At 42.8% G+C, this 9,636-nt stretch overlaps 1 long non-coding RNA gene across 1 annotated transcript; it reads right to left on the reverse strand.

Moving 5' to 3' along the window:
* Positions 1–1,270: 1,270 nt before the first annotated feature.
* On the reverse strand, positions 1,271–5,880 carry LOC149975604 (uncharacterized). Its single transcript, XR_016488555.1, has 2 exons — positions 3,589–5,880; positions 1,271–3,340 (listed from the first exon to the last, which is right to left on the reverse strand). It is a non-coding gene; the product is annotated as an uncharacterized LOC149975604 (long non-coding RNA).
* Positions 5,881–9,636: the final 3,756 nt, after the last annotated feature.

Consider the following 9,636-nt stretch of genomic DNA (forward strand, 5'->3'; position numbering starts at 1 on the left):
CCAGAAGCATTCCCCTTTGGTGACAACAAGCATGGTGATCTGGTGACAACACAACAACACAACATGAGACATACCCTACAGTACGTGGGTTGGAGCTGAAGCAGTTTACAGAGTAATATGACTCAACTATCCCCAAACAGACAAACATGCTGATCAGTTAACATGAACACACTCGCATGGACACACACACACACACAGGGTATGTCTCTCTTTTTTTTTTTCTTCTTTTTTTTTTTTTTTACCTTTATTTAACTAGGCAAGTCCGTTAAGAACAAATTCTTATTTACAATGACACAATGACGGCCTACATCTCTCTGTAGATGACCGCAGTAAAAACAGATGAAAAACAGTGCAGATGTTTTTAGTGAAGCAGAAAAGGAGAAAAAGAACAGGATATGTGACATAAACTCTGAACCATAACAGGAAGTAGACAGTAAGTCCTGTTAAACACTAGAGAAAATCAAATCAAACTTTATTTGTCATCTGCGCCGAATACAACAATTGTAGACTTTAACGTGAAATGCTTACTTATAAGTCCTTAACCAAAAGTGCCTTTCAAGAAGAGTTTTACCAGAATATTTTTACCAAGTAGATTAAAATAAAAAAAGTAATAATAAAAAGTAACACAATAAGAATATCAATAATGAGGCTATATACAGGGGGCTCCGGTACCGAGTCAGTGTGCAGGGGTACAGGTTAGTTGAGGTGGAATAGAACTGATTTCTATTTTAGCCCTTGGCAATGCAGACGCTAGTTGGCACGCGCGAGGACTGTGAGTGCAACTAACACAGGTTAGTTGAGGGTGAAGTGACTATGCATAGATAATAAACAGCGAGTAGCAGCAGTATACAAAAGGGAGGTGGGGGGGGGATCAATGTAAACTGTCTGGTGGCGATTTTATTAATTGTTCAGCAGTCTTGTCACGCCCTGGCCATAGAGAGGCTTTTATTCTCTATTTTGGTTAGGCCAGGGTGTGACTAGGGTGGGCATTCTATGTTCCTTTTTCTATGTTTTTGGATTTCTTTGTTGTTTGACCGGTGTGGTTCTCAATCAGAGGCAGCTGTCTATCATTGTCTCTGATTGAGAAACATACTTAGGTAGCTTTTTCCCCACTGGGTTTTTGTGGGTAGTTCATTTCTGTTTAGTGTTTGTTTCACCTTTCAGAACTGTTTCGGTTATTCCTTTTGTTATTTTTGTATTTAGTGTTCAGTTTATAATAAATAATATGAACACGTACCACCACCTTGGTCCTCACCTTCTTCCACCAACAGCCGTGACAAGTCTAATGGCTTGGGGGTAGAAGATGTTGAGGAGCCTTTTGGTCCGAGACTTGGCACTCCGTTACCGCTTGCTGTGTGGTAGCAGAGAGAACAGTCTATAACTTGGGTGACTGGAGTCTCTGACAATTTTATGGGCTTTCCTCTGACACCGCCTACTATATAAGTCCTGGATAGCAGGAAGCTTGGACCCAGTGATATACTGGGCTGTTCGCACTACCCTCTGTAACGCCTTACGGTCAGATGCCGAGTATTTGCCATACCAAGCGGTGATGCAACCGGTCAGGATGCTCTTGATGGTGCAGCTGTAAAACCTTTTGAGAATCTGGGGACCGATGCCAAATCTTTTCAGTCTCCTGAACGGGAAAAGGTTTTGTCGTGCCCTCTTCACGACTGTCTTGGTATGTTTGGACCTTGATAGATCGTTGGTGATGTGGATACCAAGGAACTTGAAACTCTCAACCCGCTCCACTACAGCCCCATAGATGTTAATGGGGGCCTGTTTGGCCCACCTTTTCCTGTAGTCCACGATCAGCTCCTTTGTCTTGCTCACATTGAGGGAGAGGTTGTTGTCCTGGCACCACACTGCCAGTTCTCTGACCTCCTCCTTATAAGACGTCTCATCGTTGTCAGGCCTACCACTGTTGTGTTGTCAGCAAACTTAATGAAGGTGTTGGAATCATGTTTGGCCACGCAGTCGTAGGTGAACAGGGAATACAGGAGGGTACTAAGTACACACCCCTGTGGGGCCCCAGTGTTAAGAATCAGCGTGGCAGACGTGTTGTTGCCTACTCTTACCGCCTGGGGGCGGCCAGTCAAGAAGTCCAGGATCCAGTTGCAGAGGGAGGTGTTTAGTCTCAGAGTCCTTAGCTTAGTGATGAGCTTTGTGGGCGATATGGTGTTGAACGCTGAGCTGTAGTCAATTAACAGCATTCTCACATAGGGAGACAAACAGGCAGGCTATAGCAGCAGTTGGAATATAAGGCAGCTACAGACAGACAGACTCCTAGCAACATGTAATATAAGCAACCTCCACGCCCATCTCCCTCTCCTCATCTTTCCTCTGTTTCACCCCCCCTTCATGACTAATCCTCAGATCCTTTATCACATGAATGAGTGGGCATTACCTCCAAATGACAACAAAGAGGAAGGAGTGAGGGTTTAAACTAGATAGCTCAGCCACAAAGTCAAAATTGGCTATGTCGTAAAAACTCATGGAAACTAAAATAAGCTTTTTGGTCTTAATTTAATGTTAGGATTAGGCATAATAAGGTTAAGGTTAGGGTTAGGTTTAAAATGGTAAGAAGAGAAATGGTAGAAATAGGCTGGGTTTATGACTTTGTAGCTTTGGTAATTAGTGATGGATGGAGCTCTGCTGCCACCTGGTGTATGTGTTGTAGCTCCTGCAGTATAATGCAGACAAGGCAGAACTGTAATCCCTACTGTTCATCTCATTAGTGTATTTGAGGAACTAGAAATATGTTTTAGCTTCTAGAGAGAAAACCCAACACATTCGTCAGTGACTGAGGGAGATGGGTTCTATTTCAGTGGAAGGGTGGATTACGTCTATCGACATTCAGAAGGTTGGAGGTTGAACCTGGCCATTCATTCACATCAGTCTGCAGATGTTTGATTTGCACTCTGTACATTGGCACTGAGGGCAGCGTAGGGGTCCAGGGTCTTGATTGTGCCTTGGGGACGGAGATGGGCAGAGATGGATCCTGCCTGGAGTTCCCCGGCACATGTCCAGATCAGGAGCCATGAAAGGTACCAGCGGCAGAGCTGAGCTGGGTGGTTGCATCAGCTAGTCCCCAAGGCTGAGTTGCAGGTGTCTTCACATGTGCCTGTGCCTGGGTGTGTGTGTGTACATTTATGTGTGCCTGTGTTGGAGCCTGTGTTGAAGCCTGTGTATATCCCTGTGCCTATGACAGAGCCTGAGTCTGTGCACTCTGCAGGGCAGCGTTGGCCTGGCTCTGTTGGCGTTTCTACTGCAGCAGCAGTCTCTGCTCAGACAGCAGGACCTCCACAAAGTGCTACAGATGACTCACCTCCCAACTCCTCCACTAGGGGGAGACAGAGAAACAGAGACAGGCTGTCACGTGCTAGCTAAGTGTCGCTGGACTAGCTGGACTAATTTATAGCTACACTAAGCTAAGATAGCTTAGCTTAGTACTGGATCAAGTTAAGACTACTTGTCACACTCCTGTAAGTAATATGATATAAGTTTCCTAATCTCCTGTATACCTAATATGCATCCACAAAAAGGCCCAGTCATAAAGGAATTATTTAATGGGTGTTAATATATTCCTACCTGCCTGGCCCACTCCTGGATGGCGCTAGCAGACAGAGGTCCCTCCGCACTGCCATCCCTCCTGAGGAACACCTCTCCCCGGTCGGTCTGGTACAGGCCCTGCTGGGTGAGGGCTGGAAGGGGGCACAGGGTGAGGTGCAGCACCTGGAGGTGGAGGAAGAGACACTGGGTAAGAGACTGACTGACAGACAGGATAGTGACAAGAGTACCAGACAGGCAGGTAGGGACACAGACAGACAAAGAGACAGACAGACAGCGCCTTCAAATTCTGGCCCTGGTCTGACGATTGGGAGGAAGGCCAAGGTGTAGGAGTATGGTAACAATGTAGCGTGGAAGCCCCTCAGGATGGAGTCCACCAGCAACCGTGCCTGGTCCTCACCTAGGACGGGTGGAAGTTATCCATGTGATGAACATCTATTTAATCAGATCTATACAGTTTTATTACATTCTAAACTGTTTTCGTTTGTTTATCAATCTATTATATTCAATGACATGCTTTCATGGATTAATCGGTATCTTACTCACCACCCCGTCATCGTCCACCCCCACCAGCAGGCTGCCCCCTCCGCTGTTCAGGAAGGCACAGGTGTAGCGCCGCAGGTGGGCTCGGAAGGACGAGCACAGGTACTCTCCTGGAGGATGAAGCTATTCTCTACTGCTAATGTATTGCTTCCATTTAGTGTGTCGTGGAACACTGATGGTATATTCAGTCAGGTCTAAAATTATTGGCACCCTTGATAAAGATAAGCAACGTAGATTATATAAAATAAATAATACAAATACTGAGCTATATTGTTTTATACTAATACAACTGCTCAGAGAATGTTTTACAAAAAGATAGATGTCACAATTATTGGCACCGCTAAGGATTCTTATAAATAAAAACAAAGACATTTTAATCTGCATTAACCTGTCTACGATACTGGTTCCCAATTGGGGATCAACCCTCCCACGTTCAGCTGAAACGGTGGCGCATGGAACGCAAAAATATTCTTAAAAATATTTAACCTCCACACATTAACAAGTCCAATAGCTCAAATGAAAGATAAACACCTTGTTCATCTAGCCAGCAAGTCAGATTTCTAAAATGTTTTACGGCGAAAACATAGCACATATATATGTAAAACCACCACCAGACACAGCTCATTTCAATAGCCAAAACATGCAATCAACAAACGCAGGATTAAAAAATAAATCGCTCACTAACCTTTTGAAAATCTTCATCAGATGACAGTAATATGACATATTACACAGTACATATTTTTTTTTTTCAATAATATGCCATTTATATCCATAAATGTCCATTTACAGTGAGTTCACCTTCAGAAATTACTCAAAAATGCCCGCAGGAAATCTATGTAGCGTGGCAAGATAACGTAAATAGACATCATAAACTTTGACTAAATATACATGTTCTACATATAGTTAGAAAGATACACTGCTTCTTTATGCAACCGCTGTGTTAGATTTATTTTTAACGTTACAGAAATCGCACACTATTCCATATGCTGAGACAGCGCTCAGTTCCAAGCTACATTTCCACGTAATGTTGGAGTCAACAGAAACACAGATTTAAGCATAAATATTCCCTTACCTTCGATGGTCTTCGTTCAGAATGTTCTGGAAGGCTTCATACTTACCCAATACATTGTTTGGTTTCAAGTCTTGCGTCTTTGTATTAGCTACTGCTAATAACATCAGCTGAAATGCACCCAAAACGTCCTCTGGTCCGGATAAGTTGCGCATCAAAACTTCAAAATTACACATTATATGTCGACTAAACAGGTCAAACTAAGTGCAGAAGCAAGCTTTATGATGTTTTAGACGTGCAAAACAAACTTCAATTCAATCGGCCATCGTCTGCCCTTCTCTTGAGTGCTGGAAACAAAGGAATGGCTGGGACCAATTCGCGCCCATACGCACAGCCTATTCTCTCGTGGCACGCACTAATTTCACTCCCATAGGGTCAATTCTCGCGGGATTTGAACGATTTGAAGCTCTAATGAAAGAGGACATCTAGCGGAAGAGATAGAAAGTGTCCCCAGAATCATAGCTCGTTGGGAAGGGTGGGGGCCATGACGTCAAAGTTGCTCCAACTTTCATGGCCACAAAAACTAGTTTGGAAGAATGCCTGCCCTGTGAGTTCTGCTATACTTACAGACATAATTCCAACGGTTTTAGAATCTTTAGAGTGTTTTCTATCCAATAATAATTTTTATTTGCATATATTAGCAATTTTTGACAGATTTTTTTTCCAGTTTACTAGGGGTACCCAATCTCTCCAAAGGGGGCGTATGTCTGCCATATCCTTAACAGGTATTAACATTCTTATTTTTTCAGTACATCTCATCTTAAAACCTTTTTGGGATAGGGGGCAGCATTTTCACTTTTGGATGAATAGCGTTCCCAGAGTGAACTGCCTCCTACTCTGTCCCAGATGCTAATATATGCATATTAATTTTAGTATTGGATAGAAAACACTCTGAAGTTTCTAAAACTGTTTGAATGATTTCTGTGAGTATAACAGAACTCATATGGCAGGTGAAAAAAATCAGAGAAAAATCCAACCAGGAAGTGGGAAATCTGAGGTTTGTAGTTTTTCAAAGCTTGGCCTACCAAATGCACAGTGTCTATGGCAGTGGTTCTTAACCTGGGTTCGATCGAACCCCAGGGGTTCGGTGAGTCAGTCTCAGGGGTTCGGCGGAGGTCAAGACACACATCCGACTCATATGATTCGTGATGACACGCCCCGCTTGGCCATCATTGGCTGCAGGTGATCACGCTACATCTCTTGGCCTATCTGTGCTGCAGGGAATTTGGTGCGCTCAGTAGTCGACTTGTGACTGTCGTGATGGTACGTCTTGTGATTTCTTTCTTAATATTTGAATCCCTTCATACTTACTATGTCGAGTAAAAAAAGAAAGTGGTCGGACAAATATGTACAATATGGATTTACATGTATAACCGAACGTGATGGGAGTCAGTGTCCTAACTCCATGATTTGCAATGCCAAGTTGAGCAATTCTAGTCTAGCACCGGCAAAACTAAGAGAACACTTCCTTAAGCTGCATGGAGATGGAAAATACAAGAACACAACGCTCGCTGAATTCAAGGTGAAGAGAGACAGATTCGATGAAAAGGCTACTCTGCCTGTTCTCGGCTTTGTACCCATCAACAAACCGATCCTCACAGCATCGTACGAAGTTGCTTACCTGATCGCAAAGCAGGGCAAACCACACACCATTGATGAAACACTCATAAAACCAGCTGTGTTGAAGATGGCGAATATCATGCTGGGAAAAGAGGCTGAAGTTAAATTATCCCAAATTCCTCTTTCAAATGACACCATCAGCGACAGAATAGAGGACGTGAGCAAAGACATCTTGGCTCAAGTAGTTGTAGATCTGATTTCAAGCCTGGCAAATTTCATCCTTCAACTCGACGAGAACACAGACGTTTCCAATCTAAGCCAGTTTGCTGTATTCGTGCGCTATGTGAAAGACGACGTGATAAAGGAAGATTTTTTATTTTGTAAGCCTCTTACAACAACAACTAAGGCAGCCGATGTGAAAAAACTTGTGGATGACTTCTTCAAAGACAACAATCTTTCGTGGGATATGGTTTCTGCAGTTTGTTCGGATGGAGCTCCAGTCATGCTGGGAAGAAAGTCTGGTTTTGGTGCGCTAGTGAAAGCCGATGCACCACACATCATGGTTACGCATTGTATTCTGCACAGACATGCGTTGGCAACAAAAACCTTGCCTCCAAAACTGGTAGAAGTATTACAAATTGTAGTGGAATGCGTGAACTATGTGCGAACTAGTGCTCTGAGGCACCGCATCTTCAGTGAGCTGTGTAAAGAAATGGGCTCTGAATTCGAGGTACTTCTGTACCATTCTAACGTTCGGTAGTTAACCCGGGGACCGGTGCTGAATCGTGTTTTTGCCGTGTGTGTGGAATTAGCCCTGTTTTTGCAAGAGCACCAACATCGTCATGCAGATTGCTTCAAAAATTCTGAGTTCATTCTCATTTTAGCATACATGGCTGATATTTTCGCAGCTCTCAATCATCTCAATCAAAAGATGCAGGGCAGTGGAGTCAACATCATCGAAGCGGAGGAAAACCGGAAGGCTTTTCAAAAAAAGCTACCGTTATGGAAACGTTATGGAAACGACGAACAGAGAACGATAACTTAGCAAACTTTCCCCTGCTGGACGACTGTGTAAGTAAGATCGAAGATGTATCTGGAATCGGAGACATTTCTGTACCCGCGGAACTGAAGCAAGCAATTGCCACGCACTTAGATGAGCTTGCAAAGTCTCTCGACGGATACTTCCCTACAAGAGAGTCATATCCAGCATGGGTGAGACAGCCATTCACGTTTAGTGTTGAGACAACAGATACCTCGATGAAATCAACAAATGGTAGTACCCTGTTATTGCTAAGAAAGCTCTGGAGATGTTCATGCCGTTTGTTACAACATATCTTTGCGAGCAATCCTTTTCGAGGATGCTGGACATAAAAACGAAGAAAAGGAACAGACTTTTTTTGCAAAAATGACATGAGAGTGGCACTTGCCAAGGTGAAGCCGCGCATTTCTGAACTGGTCTCTGAAAGGCAACAGCAGAAGTCACACTGATTTGCAGTAAATATTCATTATTATGTTTTTGTGTGAAAATCATGTTTTGATGATTTTGTTCTTTGAACACAGTGATGTTGATGCACGGTTCATTTTGTGCACCAGTAAAATATATACCTATGTTTTGAATTTGAAAAAAACATATTTTATTTTTCCAATTAAGAAGGGTTCGGTGAATGCGCATATGAACCTGGTGGGGTTCAGTACCTCCAACAAGGTTAAGAACCACTGATCTATGGAGTCAAGTTGCACTTCCTACGGCTTCCACTAGATGTCAACCATCTTTAGAAACTTGTTTGAGGATTCTACTATAAAGGAGGGGCTCATGAGACCTGTTTGAGTCATTGGTCTGGCAGAGTGCCTTGGTCTCATGATGCGTGTTCACGCGAGAGTTAGCTCTCGTTCCAGTGCTTTCTTCAGACATAGGAATTCTCCGGTTGGAACCTTATTGATGATTTATGTTAAAAACATCCTAAAGATTGATTCCGTACATCCTTTGACTTGTTTCTACGACCTGTAACGGAACTTTTCGAGTTTTTGTCTGGACGAAGTACTCGCGCCTCATGAAGATGGATTACTGAGCTGAACACGCTAACAACAAGTGGCTATTTCGACATAAATGATCGACTTTATGGAATAAATCGGTCATTTATTGTTGAACTGGGATCCATGGGAGTGCCTTCTGATGAAGATCATCAAAGGTAAGTGAATATTTATAGTGTTATTTCTAACTTCTGTTGACTCCAACATGGCGGATATTTCTTTGGCTGGATTGGGCTCTGAGCGCCGTTCTCAGATTATGCTTTTTCCGTAAAGTTTTTTAAAAATCTGACACAGCGGTTGCATTAAGGAGAAGTCTATCTGTAATTCTGTGAATAACACTTGTATCTTTTATCAATGTTTATTATGATTATTTCTGCAAAATCACCGGATGTTTTGAAATCAAAACATTACTGCACGTAACGCACCAATATAAACTGAGATTTTTGGATATAAATATGCACATTATCAAACAAAACATACATGTATTGTGTAACATGTTGTCCTACGAGTGTCATCAAATGTTAGTGATTCATTTTATCTATATTTCTGCTTTTTGTGACTTTGGCTGGAAAAATGTCTGTGTGGTTTTTTGACTTGACGGTGACCTAACATAATCATATGTTGTGCTTTCGCTGTAAAGCATTTCTGAAATCGGACACGATGGGTAGATGAACAAGAAGTTTATCTTTCATTTGCTGTATTGGACTTGTTAATGTGTGAAAGTTACATATTTCCCAAAAATATATTTGAATTTCGCGTGCTGCCTTTTCAGCGGAATGTTGTCGAGGGGTTCCGCTAGCGGAACGCCTGCCCTAGAAAGGTTAAAATACGCATGTCAAATCCCTTTGTCATCCATCAGCATGGGA

The sequence above is a fragment of the Oncorhynchus mykiss genome, chromosome 18 (assembly GCF_057628025.1).
Source record: "Oncorhynchus mykiss isolate SJ-2025 chromosome 18, ASM5762802v1, whole genome shotgun sequence".
NCBI lineage: Eukaryota > Metazoa > Chordata > Actinopteri > Salmoniformes > Salmonidae > Oncorhynchus > Oncorhynchus mykiss.